This window comes from Juglans microcarpa x Juglans regia, chromosome 5S (genome assembly GCF_004785595.1).
Source record: "Juglans microcarpa x Juglans regia isolate MS1-56 chromosome 5S, Jm3101_v1.0, whole genome shotgun sequence".
Classification (NCBI taxonomy): domain Eukaryota; kingdom Viridiplantae; phylum Streptophyta; class Magnoliopsida; order Fagales; family Juglandaceae; genus Juglans; species Juglans microcarpa x Juglans regia.
The window spans coordinates 11041526-11061198 of NC_054603.1; the positions used below are offsets into that span (position 1 = coordinate 11041526).

Consider the following 19673-nt stretch of genomic DNA (forward strand, 5'->3'; position numbering starts at 1 on the left):
TCATCTTATCATCTAATTTCAACTAATAATCTCATTACTATTTATAAACTATTTTAATTCATCTTATCTTACTATCCAAATAGGCTAATTATCTCAAATAGAAAAAAATAGAGTAGATTGCGAAATTTTGATCTATGTGCTTAGGCTTGGGGCTGGCAGTTGGGAATCTGGGATGGTCTGGAATGGAGTTTTACATCTCAAAGTCGAGGTCTAAATCCAATGATATGGCCCCATATTAAGGACCACTAGCTAGGCACTAGACTCCAAGGCATGCGCATGGGAAATACTCAAGCAAATTAAGATCGATCATGCTAGCGGGCCATCCAGCGTTTACTACTGGGCGTACTTCTGGTTATAAATTTTTTGTTCTTTTTGTTTTGTTTTTCTTTTAAGTATTTTTTTAACATTCTTAATAATTAAGAAAAAAATAAAAAAATACACAATTTTATTAATGGTTACTTCCTTAACTATTAAGTAAAAAAAAATAAAAAAAATTAAAATACATGAACAATAAATTTGAGGAGCTCCGCTAGTATTTTCCAATTAAGATTGTACATAGATGATTTGGACCTGCTTGCTTACCTTTAAATATAGCTGCTTTTGTTGTGTTCTAGATCTGCAAATCCTTCATCGGCCCATGAATGCTTACATCTTTGCCATTTGAGTATTATGTGCCAATTTGTTCCACGCTTTCCACCCCACTTTTTGCCATGGGCTACGTCAGTTCAGCTTAATCCTAAACCATCTCTTTCGACGTCTATGTGCGAAATAGCACAACGTCAAGTTCTGGTACCCATATTGCAAATCTGCCTCTCCCCAAAGGCATGAGCCTCTCGTTTCACCAAACGCATCACGACACCTCTTGCTTGTCCTAGCTACATAATAAGATCTTATTATGTAGCTAGGACAAGCAAGATCCATCTTTCCAGCTTGAAATTTTCAAGCAATCTCTTGCTTGAAATTTTCAAGTCCATCTTTCCAGCTGTAGAGGTTTCATCATCAATGACTTAAGTAAGATCTTCTATTTTTTTTGGGGACTGGGTTGATCTTTGGATGCATGATCGTATACATAGGGGAAAGGGAGAGAATAATAATGTAATGCCGTGGTTCGAAAAGTTACTACTTATCACCTAAAATCATATTTCACAGGATATATATAAATTTCAATTTCTCAATTACAAATAGATCTCATTGTTTTAAACTAACTATTCTGAAATAATTTACTAGAAACACCAAGTCTCAAAATAAACGTTAGCCCTCCAAAATACAAAATTCTCATATGATTTCATTTCATTTTATTTCATCTTATTCTCAAATATAACTCATACAAAATTTTTAAACTAATTATTGCAATTTTTTCAAACTTTTAAATAAAAAATAAAAAATAATTCCAACTTTTTCAAATCTCTAAACAAAAATAATATTATAAAATTAATTTTTTACAATATTTTAACTTTATAATTTTTTATTTAACTTTTTTTTATCTCCTTTCACAAAATCTAAAAAATATTTAATTCAAACTATTCAAAAACTATCTTACTACTATTAAAAAAATTGTCATCTCATCTCATTCTCCAAACCAACCATAAAATTCTCCAATAACCATGGCATCCTTTTGTGCTTAATTGATTGTGTTTAACTAATCTCGTCCAATAATATGCACAAATTTACAGATTTTATATTCGTTTTTTTTTTATACAATTCAGAAGCAAAATGTCAAAAATTTACTCATGACTGCACCAGTCATGACAAAAATATTTTTTTCTTTTATACAGATTTCATGACTAATGTAAAACAAATAACTGAAGTTGTTTCAAATTTCTTTTCATAATAAAATATGCATATTTTTTGAAAATTGATTTTAGTCTATTTTTTTTATGCCAAGTCTGGCATGAGAACACTACCTATACTTCTTAATTTTTATGAAAATCCTCTCAAAAGTGTCAAGCAAATTTTGATCGTCACCCACGTAATTAAATATTCTATAAATTAATACAAATAAACTGGCACGTCTACAATAAATGACACAATTAGACGACCCACAACAAAACTCCCAACCTTTACGATTTTCATACTCCAACAGTATGCTTTTATATCTACCTATTCTATTTCCAACTTCCGCCATACTCACACAGTACAAACCACTCCATCCACCCGACCTCGACAAACACACAACTCCATCTATGCAAAATTTTAGCAACACAAACACGTTCCCAAATTTTATGACCCAATTCAAGGGTACAGTTCCATTCAAAATCACGAGCTTATTATCCATATACTTCACACCATACGCCAAAATTATATAGTTCAACTCAGGCACTTCACATGGCTTCCGGCCACTTCACAACTACACAATTATTCCCACCACTTTACACCGCACACATCTGCATCACAATTACACATTTTTCAACGCTTCGCACGGCGCACAGTTCACAACATCGACCTCAAATCCATAATTTTACAAACTCTAACTACATTAGTATAATAGTTCTCAATTTCAACTATCTCGACATAAAAAAAAAAAAAAAAAAAGAAATCCCCAAAACATGGATATAGAAATTATACCTCCAATTACAATGTTACATTGTGGTGATTCATGGCGTTGCGTGTGGGATGGTAGCGGAGGAGTAGAGATTGAGGGCTGGAAACGGTGTGGGCGACATTATGGTTGGCGGTAGTCCGATGATGAGTTGCGGCTGAAGGTTGTTCAGAGAGCGAGAGAGAGAGAGAGAGAGAGAGAGAGAGAGAGAGAGAGAGAGAGAGTGAGAGGCATAGATGGAGGGTGAGAAATCAAGAGATAAGCAGGGAGACAAACGAAGGAGTTACCGTGGTGGCGTGCACGACAGTGTCTCGCGGGGCTGCTTGCGATGGCGGTGCACGACTTAGATGGGGGCGGTTCTCGGACTGCCATGGACTGAGTGGAAGGAGGGTGCTGGTTTCCGGCTTAAGCCTTAGGTGATTCTGAGAGATAGAGAGATTGTGCGACCTGCCATAGATTGAGTAGAGGGATGAGAGAATTCCTGAGGGAGTGGCGTGAATTAGGGAGGACGGGAAAAGAAGAAATAGGAAGGAAATAAAAACTGTCTGGGAAGAGGGGGAAAACCGTCGGGGGTGGGGTGATTGTGGGGGAAGGAACGTGTGTAGTGGATAAGTGGGAAAGAGAGATAAAGTGACGGGAGGAGAGAACTGAAAGAGAGAAGAATTGAACTTACTGAATGACGGCGTTTCCTCAAGAGGCTGGTATTTTCGTGAGCCTGGGCCAAGTTATGGGCCTGGGTGTTACAAAGAATGTCTAGTGCATGTGATTGGCAACATGGTGATCTGTTTCAGAATTGTCAAAACTGGCGGGCTACTCCACCACTTCGGAAAATAATTGGATGAATCCCTAAACACATAAAGCAAAGTTTACTTTCATGCTTTATGGATCTCATAAATTCTCATATTGATCTCCAGGAAAACTAAAAGTGGCTTCATTCTTGAGGCACAAACTCGAGTTAACGTTGATCTGCTACTGATCGGTAAAACTTTAGTTTCCATCTTGTTAATGAAAAATATTTTGTTATCATATTAATCATGTGATAAAACCTGTCATTTGAATTTTAATTTTCTAAGCCGACTTTGAGAAAATATGAAGAAATTGGTCAAGCAACAACTAATGTGCTAGAAATGCACTCGAGAGTCTCTTGAGCCGACATCACACAGAATTCACTTGTCTATTAGATCGTCATTTTCTCGAGCAAAATTCGAATAGAGAATTCGTTCGACTCTCGCTCCACATACGCTCGAGCAAACTTCATATAAAGAGTTCACTCGATGACTCGTACAACACTTGCTTGAGCGAACATTAGCGAGTTCAGCAAGATAAATCAAATTTGAATTCTTTAAGAACCCTAGATTAACCCTAGGTATAAATACTCTATTATATATATGCAAGACTTCCGGGGTAAAGTGATAGGCAAAATTGTTGATTTTATTGTGTTCTTATTAAAAGAACCTTAGATATCTATCAAACCTTCAAAATACTTTCTCTCCTAATAAACACATTGTGATAACCTTGGCCCAAAGGTGTTTTAACCCAAGCACAATTTTAAGGCCCAAGTCCATAAAAAAAAATGCTAAAAACATTTTCTTTTCCTTCCCCCTCCTCCCTCGACACCTTTGAGCCCTCAACACCTTCTTTTCTCTTCTCTGAAAACTTTATTTCCTTTGCCTCCCCGTTATCCCACCAGTAAGCATCTTCTCTCTAACTCCTCGGCCTCTCGCTGCCTTCCCTCTCTCTCTCTCTCTCTCTCTCTCTCTCTCTCTCTCTCTCTCTCTCTCCTCTCTCTCTCTCTGCACTTGCAAGTCGCAATGTCTAGCCCCTCCATCACGCCGCCGCCTGACCTAAGGCCATTGGTAAGCTTCGTTGATCTCCTCCCTCTCTCAATCCCGTAATACTTAAACCCATTTTTGGGTTCAAAAGATCTAAGTTGCGTTTCCACCTTCCAACCAACGTCATTGTCTCGTTGTGCCCTCACGTTCGGCATTGCGACAATGAGTCATTCCTCTTCTGGTCTCCCTATTTCACTCTCTCTCTCCCTCTCTCTCTCTCTCCCCCCACCCACGCCGCCGGCTACCCTTTTCCCCCTTCGTTTCCTCCGTCCGAAACACAGCCCTGCACTAATGGGAGTTGTTGGATTTGGGAATTGTGAACTTGTTATGTGTGCCTCTATTGTGGCTATGTGTCTCTGTGGTAGGAGCTGTGAATTTAATATTTGTGGGAGAGTTGAAAATTTGTTGTGATGGTTCTATATTGTAGTTGTGTGCCTCTGTGATGAGAGTTGTGACTTTTGCTATAATGGTTTTCTGATTTGGGCCTTGTGCTCCTATGATGGAGTTGTGGATTGTTGTGTTGGTTTTTTTGCTTGGTTTATACCTCTGTGGTGGGGTTACCTTCATCAACTTTGGAATGGTTCTTGGGTGCTATGTAGAACCCTACTTGCTATCCATTTGATTATTTATGTTGCATAAATGATTTCTTATTTCAATTCTTGTTGTTACCGCCACCGTTCACATAAAGGGTGTTGTACATTTGGTTGGAATTTTTTTTCCCTCATTCACACTCTTTACTTCAAGGGTGTTGTGAAGGAGTTTTGGCATTTCCCACATTTGCATTGGTTTACAGCTAGTGCATGCTTGCCAAAAATTTCCCCACGTGCACTGTTCTTAATTATATAATTGTTCTCGGATTTCTTATTATTGGGTCATTTCTAACATGTAAATCATTTTTTGAGTGTAAATTGGATTGTGAGATATTACTAGATTTCTGGACTGAAAGGTTTTACGCAGATGTGTGTCACGATCTCAAGCTGAGATGGAGCATTATCTTGGTAGAGCTCATCCACTCACTTGGGAGCATATAATACTAAGTGACATCCCCTGCGTTTTGTGACCGAGCCCAAAGAAGCCTAATAGGGGTGTAATTGGTTCGGTTTCATCCGATTTTGTACATTTTTTTAAATCAAACTAGTATACATCGATTTTAAAAATTTAAGAATCGATACTGGACTGATTCACTACAGAAACCAGAACTTTCGATTTTTTCTGTTTCGGTCTAGTCTGGTCTAGTTTTCCAGTTTTACAGATTATTTATATTAGTAATAATATGAGGTTTACATATACTAAACTATTAGTTTATTTATATTATAGTATAAGTATATTATTTATAATAATTAGCACATACTAGTACAATATTAAATTTAACTATAGTCTATATAAGCTCTAGACTTTTATACGAGTATATATATATATATTATAATTAATTATATTCCAAAAATAAGTTTATATTAATGTTTATGTTTAATATTAAAATTTTATATTATAAGATTAATAGACTTGAATAATAAGATTAGAATTTCACGTTATATTAATTAGCAATTTAGTATATAATATATATGATATAATTTAAAAAATTATATATAATATAAAAAATTTTAAATATCTATCGGTTCGGTTTAGTTTAAATCGGTTTTCGAAATAGGAAAATCTATATTGCACCAGTTTAGGACCGATTTTAATTCTTAAGGTTTGGTACTGCACCGGACCACTAACAACCAACCTAGTTTGATCATGTCCGGTCTGGTTATATCGATTTTCCAATTTTATTTACACCCCTAAAGCCCAAGGCCTAGCTTTAGAAAATTGCCTAGCCCACTCACAAAAAGGGTGATGTTTTGAACTCCTGCACTATTTCTTTTCCCTTCTCCATTTCCTTCCTCCCCTCCTCGTCGTCCTGCCTCTCCCATGCCAACAGAGCATCACTGACCCTTGCCTGCACTGCAGCCTGCTTGTTAGCTGAGCTCTACCGCCTTTGACCATCGCCCTCCACCACCAATAGAAGAACCTCTCCATTTCTCCCGTTACGATCACTTTGGTCTACAAATGGAGCGGAAACCCCCCCCCCCACCGCACCTCCTTTGCTTCTCGGTCTCCCCACTCATTTTTGTCGGCCTCACTCTCTCAGATTTCCCTCCTCTTTCTCTCTTACCCAAACTTATTTTAGGTTCAAAATCCCTAAACCGTGTGTCCTCTCTTCTGGCACCATCGCACACCTTGCCGCCATACCTCATTGATCAATTCCTCCCTATCTGCTTGCCTCTCACTTTCTCTCTCTTCCCTCTACCTCTGTCACTCTCTGACTCTCTTTCCCACTTCGTCTCTATCTCTCTATCCCTTTTTCTTTCTATCTCTCCCCTCACACAGGTCGTCTGCCACCCTCCTCCTTTCGTCCTCCATCTGAAACCCACCCTTGTGGTCTTCGGCCACCTCATGCCAAGAACCACCATCCCACTTGCCTAAACACTCGTTTTTTCCTCATTGCCTAAGACACTACCACCCAAGAGACCTTGCACCTCCAGGAGACGGGAACAATCACGGGAAACACAATATGAAGCAAAACACCGATGACCATCTAGAATATTCTTCCTTGCATACGGTGGTAAATAGCTCTATGAACGAACCTTGAAAATGAATGTCAATGGTGAGAATGTTTGGAAACCACCACACTTTTGAGTGGTGAGAGACTTTAATATATATTCATTTACAGAATGTTGTAGAAGGTAATTTACTCATAAATGCTAATTACAAAATAAATGGAAAGAATCAGTGCCTAATCAAGCTCTTATAATTAAGGGTCAATGGCTGCACATATGGAATGCCTTAGATTAAGGCAAAGGATCCTCAACACCCTCCCGCAAGCTAAGCGTTGGATTTGAACAGACGTGGAGCTTGGATCGAAAAAATTCAAAGAGAGGTCTAGGACACTTTTGGTGAAAATATCTGCATCCTGTAAGTGAGAAGACACATACTATGTGCAAAGTTTGCTAGCAACAACAAGTTCGTGAAGAAAATGGTAGTCTAATTCAATAGAAGAGGCCATTGTGGAAGAGAAACTTTGAGGTCATGAAGGAGATGCATGAGCCAAAGAATTTCGTTGGCAGTAAGAGCAAGGGCACGATACTCAGACTCACAGATTGAACGAGAAATAGTAGGTTGCTTCTTGGCACTCCTAGAAACCAAATTGTCACCAAGGTAAATAGAATAACCAGAGGTAGAGCGACGAGTATCAGGACAACCTGCCCAGTTGGCATCAGAGTAGGCAATTAGAGCACTTGGAGCAACAGATGGATGAAAAGTGAGGCCAAAATGGAGTGTGCCCTTAACATAGCGAAGAATGCGCTTGACAACAAGAAAGTGGTCTCCAGTCGGAGAGTGTAGAAATTGGCTGATAGAGTTGACATCATAAGCAATATCGGGCCACGTGATAGTCAAATATTGGAGAGCACCAACGAGAGATCTGTAAAGGGTGAGATTCGAGAACATAAGACCATCAGCAAATAGGTGCTAGGAAACAACCATAGGGGTGTGAATGAGTTTGCTATCAAGTAACTAAGATCGCGTGAGAATGTCCTGTGCATATTTCAATTGACTGATAAAGAGACCATCAGTGGTGGATGTAGCTTCAAGACTAAGGAAGAAACTGAGAAAACCCAAATCCTTAGTAGCGAACTTAGAATTGAGCTTGCAAGTAAAGCTATCAAGAAGAGATGAGTTGTTGCCTGCAATAATGATGTTGTCAACATAAAGAAGCAAATAAATAATGTCAGTCTGCTTATGAAAGGCAAAGAGTGATGTGTCTGCATGATTGTAATAAAAACCAAGTTGAATGAGAAAATAGCTAAATCGCTGACAAACATAATTAGGGAAGCGAGGGTCAATGTACCCAGGGGCTGTTTCATATAAACATGTTTAGTAAGACGACCTTTGAGGAACGCATTCTTGACATCAAGTTGACAAAGAGGTCATTTGTTGGTCACAACAAGAGAAAGTACAACACGAACAATGATAGCATTGATGACAAGGCTAAAAGTGTTAGTGTAGTCAAGACCAAGTACCTGTGTATAGCCCTTGGCAACAAGGTGGGCTTTGAGATGCTCGATAGATCAATCGGGTAAGTATTTGGTCCGAAACACCCATTTGGAGCCCACAATGTTGGTGTTGGCAAGTTGAGGAACCAAAATCCAGGTACGATTATTTTGCAAAACTTGAACTTCTTCATCCATGGTGGCTAGCCAAGCACGATTCTTAGAAGCAGATTTGAATCCTTTAGGCTCAATGGATGCAAGAAGAGCAGAGAGAAGTCCAAAGAATCCCAAGAGACAAAGATGGGTTAGGTGGCGAGTTTTGAAAATACCAGCTTTGGCTCGTGTGAGCATAGGATGAGAATCGAACGGAATGGCTGCAACAGGAGTAAAAGCAGTGCTAGGCGGCTCAATGGTGGGTTCAAGAAGAGCTGAGCTAGGATCCGAATGCTGCAAAGATGGACATGTAAGAGAATCATTGGCCTGCAAAAACTCATACATTGGATTAGTACAAATAACACACGGGCTAGATCCGAATTGAGGAATGTGCTGGGAATGTGGCGTGGGGGAAGAGGAGGGCATTTCTGGATAGGGAAGATATGGTTCTAAAAAATTTGAATAATGGAGAGAGGATATGGGTTGAGCTTGAGAGATATATAGGAAGGGAAAGTAAAAAATTTGAATAATGGAGAGAGGATATGGGTTGAGCTTGGGAGATATATAGGAAGGGAAAGTGGTTCTCATCAAATTGAGCATGTCGGGTGATATATAGACTAGAGGTGGTGGGATTAAGACAACGAAATCCTTTATAAGAAGAATTGTATCCCAAAACAATGCAAGGAATTTTGTGGGGGGAAAATTTGTTAGCTATATAATCACGTAATCAAGGATAAACATGGTAACCAAAAGGATGAAAAGTTTTATAATTTGGAGAGGAACCATATAGAAGCTCAAAATGTGACTTACCTCCAAGAAGTGGTGTGGGCAAATGGTTGATAATGTAAGTTATAGTGCTAAAGGCATCAACCTAGAAGTGAGGGGAAGTGTGGGAAAGAAAAAGGATAGCTAAGCTTGTTTCAGTTACATGTCGATATTTTCTTTCAGCGTGACCGTTTTGAACGGGTGTATATGGACAAGAGAGTTGATGAGCAATGCCAAAGTTACAAAGGTGAGCTTTAAAGCAGTTGCTTGTAAATTCTGCACCACCGTCACTTTGAAAAATTTTGATACGAGCAGAATGTTGATTTTTCACAAATTTTTGAAATTGAATAAAGGTATCATAGAGTCAGATTTCAATTTCAATGGATATAGTCAAGTGAAACGAGAATAATCATCAATGAATAAAACATAGTAGGCAAAATCCAAATTTGATTTGATGGGTGAGGGGCCCCATATATCGCAATGAATAAGATCTAACACATTAGATGACCAATGTTCATTAAGAGAATAAAGCAAACGGTGATTCTTCGCAAGTTGACATGTACTACACAATGTAGGAGATGCCAATAAAGAGGTAGGATAAAGCTGTTGTTTTTTATTTAAAAGAGAGATAACAGAATGATTCACATGTCCAAGGCGAGCATGCCATAAATCATAAGTAGTATGAAGAGATTTCTTTTTTAGGACAGAAATAAAAGTGAAATTGTCGCGCTCTAGCACATATAAGCCGCCATCTTGTTTACCAATTGCCACCACCCTTCCCATTGGCGATTTTGAACAGTGAACAAATTATTAGTAAATGTGACGGATAACGAAAAATTAGTTGTTAATTTACTAATGGACAAAAGATTTTTAGTGAGGTGAGGGACAACCAAAACATCTAATAGCTGAAGATTTGGAAATGTGAAATTTTACTAGTATGGGTAATGGGTAGGGACACCCATTCCCGACAATCACACAATCCTTACCCGTGTAAGAGGTGGTGTGGTCCAAGGTTGATTGGCCTGGAGTCATGTGGGTTGAAGCCCCTGTGTCCAAGTACTAGTCCGCAGCGTACTAGAAACAGAGCACGAAGAAGCAAATGCCTCTACGAGTTGTGCTGAAGGCTCATGGCACTTAAAGTGTTGCCCGCACTGGTCTGCATAGTGACGTTCCAAGCTGCAGATTTAGCAGCGCGGGGGGCGGTGCCCTTGACCAGAAGAAGAACGACTATGTCCACTATTTGAAGAGGAGTGGCCATGGCCATTGTTTCGCCCTCGTTGGGTGCAAGAGAAACTGCTCCTCTAGTTCGAGCGGTCATGGCTTCAATTTGTGGCAGCAAACGCCTTTGTGGGTCTCGTAGTAGGACATTCGAGGGACTGCTGAAAGAGCTCAAAGCTCTTAGCTTTGGAAACCAAGTCAGTGAAGTAGGGGAGAGGGGTAAGAGCCATCTGTGTAGTGGAGAAACTCGAAAACTCAGCATTGAGGCCTTGAAGGAACTAGTGCACCTTATCGGTGCCATTGACGAACCGACCAATCGCATGGAGTTAGTCATAAAGAGCCTTGAATGCACGGGCATACACATCAATAGATTTGGTTCCACATTTCATGATCTGAAGTTCATCCTTGAGACAGATTTCCCAAGCCTTGGAGTGGTGGCTGAAGGTGTTCTCTAAGGCAAGTCATACCTCGCGTGAGGTGGAGAGGCCAACTACCTTAGCCATGGCTTCCTCAATGAGGGAGGAAAGGAGAAGGCTGAGAAGATGTTGGTCAGTGGTTTTCCATGCCAAGTGTTTGTTGTTTGGTGTCTAAGAACAGGCAGGTTCAAACTGTGGTGGCGGCACAAGGGTTCTATCGACATGTCCCAATAATTCTTGGCTTTCAAAGAGAGGGAGAAGTTGGCTTTTCCAGAGAAGATAGTTGGATTAAGAGAGCTTGATGGTTACCATGTGAATCATGGTGTTGAAAGGGAGAAGAAAGAGAGAAGGATTGATGGATGCTAATCCTGAAGGGCTCGTGATACCATGAGAATATTTGGAAACCACCACACTTTTGAGTGGTGAAAGATTTTAATATATATTCATTTACAGAATGTTGTATAAGGTAATTTACATATAAATCTTGATTACAAAATAAACGGAAAGAATCAGTGCCTAATCAAGCTCCTATAATTAAGGGTCAATGGCTGCACATATGGAATGCTTTAGATTAAGGCAAAGGATCCTCAACAAATGGAACTGTGAGTTTTGGACTTGTTGTGGTTTTGTGTGGCCGAAAGCCTTTGTCGAAGTGATGGGAATTTGCATGTTTCTATGTGTGGCTGAGTGCCTTTGTGGAAGAGCGGTGTGGACTACGACATTGGGCTCATGTTGTGGTTGTGTGCCACTGTGGGAGAGTTGTATATTTGTTTTGTTGGTTTTCTGTTGATATAATTGATATTGTAAATCTCTTGTTTTAAATTCTTGTCGTTATCTAGTTGTTTTGTTGGAATTTTGCCCTCATTCACAATGTATTTCAGACATAAAGTGGTGTTGGGATTTCCCACCTTTGCATTGGTTCACAACTTGCGAATATGTGCTAGAAATTGCCTTCCCTACACTAAATTACAACTTGTGAATGCTTGCTAGAAATTTCCCTTGCACTGTTTTTTTTTTTTCACCATGTAATTTTTGTTAAATCTCTTATTATTGGGATGTTTATGGTATCTAAATCATTTGTTGAATATCTTGCCATTGATCTGTGATAGATTTAAGTAAATATGGATTCCAAGATATTGTTGAATTTTTGGGTTAATTGGCTTTACATGGGTGTGTGCATATCACAACCCCAAGCTGTGATGGGGCATTATCTTGATAGAGCTCTTCTGATCACTCGAAAGCACATAATGAGTGAAATCCCTTGAATTGTTGTTGGGCAACAATGAGTTCAGGCGAGATGGTAACTCTCTTGGGTCGAAGTTGTGCCCTCTCTAATAGTAGAGACCATATCGTGGTTAAGAATGATCTTGAAGCCAAACTTCACTCTTAACGAAGTCACATGCATAGTGCCAAGATGTGCAGATGGTCCATTTAGGGGAGACTGTGGTATACACATTCATACACATTACTAAAATTGATATTTTTTAGACATTGAATTTTCTTTTAGGTATGCTGCAACTTACGTGGAATATTGTGCTGTGTACTTTAGATATGTTATTTGGTTTTGTTTAATTTTGGTTAAATATGAAATGTGAACTATTGTGTTTCCCTACATCAATTACTTGCCTAATTTGCATTTTCAATGGCATGCATTTTTTAGTGTTAGTTTGAGTTTCACTTAGTGTGATTTTTTGAAATCTCACCCTCGTAGTCTCACTATAGTCATGCTTCTCAGAACTATAGATTTTGATGCAGATAGAGTTTGATAGTGGTTATGAGCATGAAGATCCACCAGCGCCAGAGGATTGAGGATTGTGGCTATTTTCCATTTTGTTAAGTTGCTATGTTTGATTTCATTGAGAAGCTATATGACTGTAATATTCCTTTAACTAAAGGTTGGAGACAAGTGGCTTATAGATATTGGGGTTGTGTTGTATTTATTTTTCTGGTACTGTTATTTGAACTTAATAACTATCCTTTTTATTTTTTGCTATGAATTAACTGTACACTTTTATTGAGCATGTGAGCACACACTTTATTATCACAATGTACGAGTGGTGGATGACCCGAGCAGCCAACATCTTGACATCAGAATTTTACCAAATCACAAGCAAGACTAGTGGCGTCACAAACTTCGTGGTATCAGAGCTTTTACGACTCTAGATAAGTCTATAAGTTACATAGGGACAGTACGAGAGCCCTAGGCTTTAATTATGATGAGATTGAACCTTTTGGCAGGAAGGACAAAATGGTGTGACCTCGACTAGCTCGAGATGAGCCTTAATACCAAGGTCCCGAAGATGAACTACCACATGGTGAAGAAAATTTAAGCTATGTTGCGAGTCATAAACCACAAAATGCTGGGATGACAACAAGAATTTTCCAATAGAATTTTCAATAACAACCACAGGCCGAACAGAGAGGTTGCTGGTACCAGTAGTTTCTGGCCTACAGATGCCTTGGATTTTTTGGAATTGAATGGCCTATAAGGGTAGGAAAATGGATCGCGGATCTCGAAAAGACCTTTGAGATCTAAAATTGTATTGAGGATCAGAAGATTTTATATGCGGGCTATCTACTTCAAAAAGAAGCTGCAATATGTTAAAAGATGAAGAGACGACTTCTGGTCATGGAACTAGGGTCAATAGCAATCGTGATCTGGTAGCAATTCAAGAACGGGTTTGATGAGCATTTCTTCCAACCATGGTGAGAGAGCAAAGGCAAGAGAATTTTTCAGCCTAATCCAAGACGGTATGATTGTGGAGCAATATGCTCTAGGTTTATGGAATTGAAGAGGTTCGCGGATACGTTGAAAAGATAAGAGCTGTATGCTTCTAGAAGGGGTTACAATCGTGGATACGTGCTCGCACAGGCTATCTGTTGATTTAAAATCTCCATAGGCTAGTGAAAGTAGCCTCTATAGTAGAACGTGAGCATGATCGTAGCAACAGGTTAGAAGATAAGGACTTATGACTTATACTGGGGAAGGAAGCAGCTCAACGTCACCTTAGAAATTCGTGTTTAAATCTAGGGTACGACCACAAGCCGCAACGGGAGTTTGCTTGGGGGTTGTTCACCTGTTTGTAGCTGATGCAACAGGTCCCATTGAAGAGATCATCATCAAAGCACCAACAACTGTTTCAGATGTGGCCAAACGGAGCACTTTGCCAGGGAATGCCCAATACGGCCAAGCTAGCCGACCTCACCCAGGTGAAGGAAGGTCGTGTGAGAGACAATCTGTGCAGGCGCTAGTTTATGATCCGATGCCTAAAAGAAGTTGATGATGAGGCTTAAGAGACATAGGAAGCAGGACTTATCATAGGTACAAACTTGCTTTAATTTTGAGAATTGTTGCATTTTTTAAAGTATGTCATTAAGATTAAAGGCATTTGACTTTATCAAGAAGATTCAAATTGTATGCGTTTTACACTTGTACCTTGTTTGACTTGGGTGCATGTTAGAATGTGTAGTTTACAAAGGAATTCCTTATAGCAAATTGTGGCAGACTTGATAGTGTTCAACCTTCTTGGGTTTGATATCTTCTTGGTAATGGATTGGTTGTTCTAATACTACGCCAGTATCAATTGTTAGAATTGGGTTAGCAACTCAAGCTAAGAAAGATTTGCTGGTGGAGTAGAATTGTATCTAGTTTAGGTAGTGTTGAAACCAACGGAGAAAAAATTGGTAATAAGGATTCTATTCATCGAGGAGTTCCTAGAAGTTTTCACTGGTGATCTCCCAAAGCTGCCTCCTATTTGAAAGATTGAGTTCATGACTTGAAACCACTAGCAGCTCCCGTACATAGGGCACTCTATCGAATGTCGCCATCAAAATGAAAGCAGTTGTAGACACAATTGCAAGAGCTTATGGAAAAGGGGTTTATCAGACCAAGTTCGTCACCACGAGTAGCATCGGTATTATTTTTCAAGAAGAAGGATGAACTTTTAGGATGTGCATAGACTTCTGAGAACTTAATAAGCTGACAAGAAAGAATAAGTACCCCTTACTTAGGATTGATGATTTGTTTGATCAACAAAAAGGAGCATCAATGATTTTCAAGATTGACCTTAGGTTGGGGTATTACCAACTGAGAATCAAGGAGAGAGATATGCCCAAGACTGCATTCAGAACTAGAGATGGACTATAAGTTCAGGGTAATGCCTTTCAGATTGGCCTATGCACCTGCAACATTCTTGAATATTATGAACCAGGTGCTTAGGCCCTTTTAGGATTCATTCATGGTGATTTTTATTGACGGTAGTCAAGTCCACTCGCGAGATTTAAAGGACCACATGAACGACCTACAACTGGTACTGGGGAAATTGCAAGAGCATCATTGTACGCAAAACTCCACAAGTGCAAGTTTTTGTTGGATGGAGTTAAATTCTTTGGTCATGTAATCTCCAAGGATGGAGTTGTTGTGCACCCTAGCAAGATTGAACCAGTGATTGCCTAGCCACATTCCATAAATTTGCACGAGATTAGAAGTTTTCTAGAAGTTGTAGGTTATTATCGGAGATTCGTGGAACGTTTCTTCAAGCTTTCAGAACCACTCACGACCCTGACTAAAAAAGAAGGCTAAGTTCATTTGGACCGAGCAATGTAAAAGAGCTTCCATGAGCTGAAGAGAAGACTGGCCACAACATTTATGTTGGCATTACCTGTGGCACACAAGCCAATGGTGGTTTTCAGGGACACGTCCAAATTTGGTTTCAAGAGCATCCTAATGTATGAAGATCGAGTTGTGGCGTACGCATCACGCCATCTGAAATATCATGAAAAAAATTATCCCACGCATGATCTCAAGTTAGTAGCAGTGGACTTTGCCTTGAAAACTTGGTGGCACTATCTCTATGACGAAGCTATGAGATCTACATAGACCACAAGAGTCTGAAGCACCTTTTCAGTCATAAGAATCTTAACATGAGACAAAGAAGGTGATTGGAGATAATTAGTGACTACTAATACAAGATCAAGTACCATCCAGGTAAGGCTAACCTAGTTGTCGATACATTGAGTCGGAAGTTTCAAATGGAGGATGTAGTAGAATCATCAAAGGTGAATTATCTACAATGTGGATGAGGAGACTGGTAGTGGGAAGTTCTCATTAAGAAGATGTCATTGCCTCTATATAGGAAATTAGAGTCGTGGACTTCAAAGAGTTGAAGACTCAATAGAGAAGGGACTTGAAACTATTGGATATTTGACGAAGGGTCAAGAAGTTGAGAGGGCCTATACATTACAGTCTTAATAGGGGCAGTGCCCTACTATACAAGAATTGAAGAGTCATTCCCGTAGATGTTGAGGTCAAGGAGAAGATACCTACAGGGGCCCATGTTGCACCCTACTCAGTACATGTAGGAAGTACAAAGATGTACCAAGATAAAAAGAATTTTGGTGGGAATGAATGAAGAGCAATATAGTATTGTTTTTTGAAAGGTACCCTACCTAGCAACAAGTAAAACCAGATCATCATAGAAGCTTCTTGGGAGTTTTTGGAAGAGATGCGAGTTATGTACCCACGCTTTTGGATCTTGATAATCCCTAGTAAATTTTTTAGGACGAAATTTTTACAGTGGAGGATGGATGTGATAACCCAAGCCCAATTCCAAGGCCTAAGTCCATAAAAAAAATAAGAACATTTTCTTATCCTTCTCTCCCCCCGACACCTCTGAGCTCTCAACACCCTATTTTTTCTTCTCTGGAAATTTTCTTTCCTCTGCCTCCCCGTGTCGTCGCCATTACCCCATCGATAATCATCTTCTCTTTAACTCCTTAGTCTCTTGCTGCCTTATTTCTCTATGTCTCTCTTTTTTATTCCGTTTTGCTCTCCCTTTTTACACTTGCAAGTCACACTGTCCAGGCCTTCTATCACCTAGCATGTTGCCCGCCGTCTAACTTAAGGCTGTTAGTAAGCTTCATCAATATCCTCCCTCTCTAAATCCCATAAAGTGAAACACATTTTTGGGATCAAAAGCTCTATGACACACCTCCTCCTTCTGGCCACTGTCACCGTCCCTCCGCACCCTCCTGTCCAGCATAGTCACAGTGAGTCGTTCCTCTTGTCATCTCTCTATTTGACTCTCTTTCTCTCTAACTCTTCCACCACCCTTGGCAACTGACCACCCTTCTTCCCCCTCCCTTCCTCCATTTGAAACTCACACCTACAATTTCTAGCCACCCATCTCTATTTTACCTCACTGCTTGAGACACAACCACCACCCATAAGTTCTACGAGACCTTTGCACCACTAGCTAACGAGAACAACTACAAGAAGCTTACAGAGTGACCACCCAAAATTGCCCCTACACACAATGGTAATGGCTCTTAGAACCAAGCTAGAAAATGGATGTTGTTGGATTTGTGAATTGTGAACTTCTTATCTGTTGTGGTCATGTGCCTATGTGGGGAGTTTCGAATTTGCTATGATGGTTCTCTGTCCTGGTCGTGTGCCTCTGTGATGGGAGTTTTGAGTTTTCTGTGACAGTTCTCTCTTGTGGCCATGTGCCTTTATAATGGGAGTTGTGGTATTGGTATGTTGGTTTTCTGATTTGGGCCTTGTGCCTTTATAATGGGAGTTGTGGATTGCCATTTTGGTTTGTCTGTTTTGGCTTTACGCCTCTATGGTGGGGTTGCCGTGGTTGGATATGGTATGGTTCTTGGGTGCTCTGTTAAACCCTTACTTGTTGTCCATTTGATTATTTTTGTTGCAAAAATGGTATTGCAAATTCCTTATTTTAATTCTTGTTGTTGACCAGTTATGTGGTTGTGATTTTTACCTCATTCTCACTATTTTTTAGTCGTAAACAGTTGTTGAAATTTCCCACATTCACCACATTTACCTTGGTTTACAACTTGTGAATGCTTGCTCAGAATTTTCCTACGTGCACTATTCATCATCATGTAATTGTTACTGGATTTCTTATTTTTGGGTCATTTACAACATTTAAATATTTTGCTGGATTTCTTGTCATCAAACTGTGACTTATGGGTGTAAATTAAATTATGAGGTAGTGATGGTTTAAATGGTTTTATCCAAATGTGTGAGTATCATGACCTCAAGCCAAGATGAGACAATATGTCATTGGAGCTCTTTGGGTCACTTGAGAGTTCATAATACTGAGTAAAATTTTCTAGGTTTTCGCTCAGGGACAAAAGGCTCGAGCAAGTGTGTAACACCCTTGGGTTGAAACCATGGCCACTCTAATGGCAGAGGCTAGAGGACAATGTGGACAAGTATAGGGCGTGAAGCCAGATGTCGCTCATAACAAGTCACACGCATGGTCAATACCAATCTAGTGGTGTGGCAAAGAGAGCCAGGGTGTCTAGATGGTCCATTTAGGGAAGACCATATTGTACACATTAATAAAATAGATGTTTTGAAAAATGAGATTTATGGGTGTGTATCAACTTGCATGGGACTTGCGTTGAGTACTTCTGTTATGTTACGCAGTAAAATTTTGGATGAAGTTTACTGTTACCTAGTTATGCTTAATTTTGTTTTAATGTCAAGTCTCAATTATCATCTTTTTATGCTTCAATTATTTGCATAGTTTTCATTTCTACTGCCATGCATTTTGAGGTTGGTCTTAGTTTTGGTTATTGAGATTTTTCGAAATATCATCCTGGTAGTCCCACTATATTCTCACTTTTCAAAATCGATTTTGAAGTAAATGCAGAGTTTGGTGGTAGTTATGGGCATGGAGACTAGGCACAATCAGAGGATTGACGATTAGGTATTTCTCCCATTTTGTTAAGTTGCTATGTTTGAATTTTATTGGAAAACCGGATGACTATAATATTTCTTTCTTTAGCATTTGATTTGAAGACATATGGCTTATGGATATTGTGGTTACGATGTATTTTAGAATTTTCAAGTATTATTGTTTAGATTTAATGACAACTCTATTTTTACTTTCCACTGCAAGTTAATTGTAGATTTGAGTTTTCTACCCCACCCATGTTATTTGGTAGCTCATTGAGGCCTAGATCAAGTGACCGTGGTTGCTAGTTGGCCATCCCGAGTTTGCTGTCAAGTTTCATGCTTTTATTTTTCTAACTTAAATAAATTATTTATTATAAGTTCTCTTAAAACTTCTCTTAAAAATTCTCACATCCGAACATACTTTTATAATGAGTTCCACCACTTTTTAAAGCTCTATAAAACATCATCTTAAAATGTACTTCAAGCTTTTACTCTTTTCATTGACACTGCTACATTATTTATGTAGCCATTTTAGAGCCAAACAAGCCCTAAAAAGACCAAAGTTGAAGCGCAAGAATTAAAGACTTAAAAGATAACATATAGTAATATGAATCTATGATTTGCTAGAAAATAATTGATATCAATCCATGATTTACTATGAAATAATTTATATCAATCCAGGCTTTGCTAGGGAGTTGATATGGGCTTTCAGAATAAGTAATGGTAGGATTTGAGTTAGTAATATAATAAAATTCGAATAATCTCTAAGGTTTGCAATGTGCTTATCAAGGAATTCTTATATAATATTTCATCTTGTATGGACAATGTTTGAAGCTACTCGACCTAGTTGTCATGGACTTTGAGCGCATGACTTGTTGTTCCTCTTTGGCCGGTGAATTAGTGCACTAGACAAGTGTTAAAAAAAAGAGCAATGGGATAGCTTTTTTATAGTAGACAACCGACAAAGGACAATTGGAGGGGCTACTAAGAAAAAATGAAGAGATGATTTCAGAA

General features: G+C 39.1%; 1 long non-coding RNA gene across 1 annotated transcript; it reads right to left on the reverse strand.

Moving 5' to 3' along the window:
* Positions 1–2314: 2314 nt before the first annotated feature.
* On the reverse strand, positions 2315–3127 carry LOC121267349. Its single transcript, XR_005940972.1, has 2 exons — positions 2566–3127; positions 2315–2384 (listed from the first exon to the last, which is right to left on the reverse strand). It is a non-coding gene; the product is annotated as an uncharacterized LOC121267349 (long non-coding RNA).
* Between the last annotated feature and the right edge of the window lie 16546 nt (positions 3128–19673).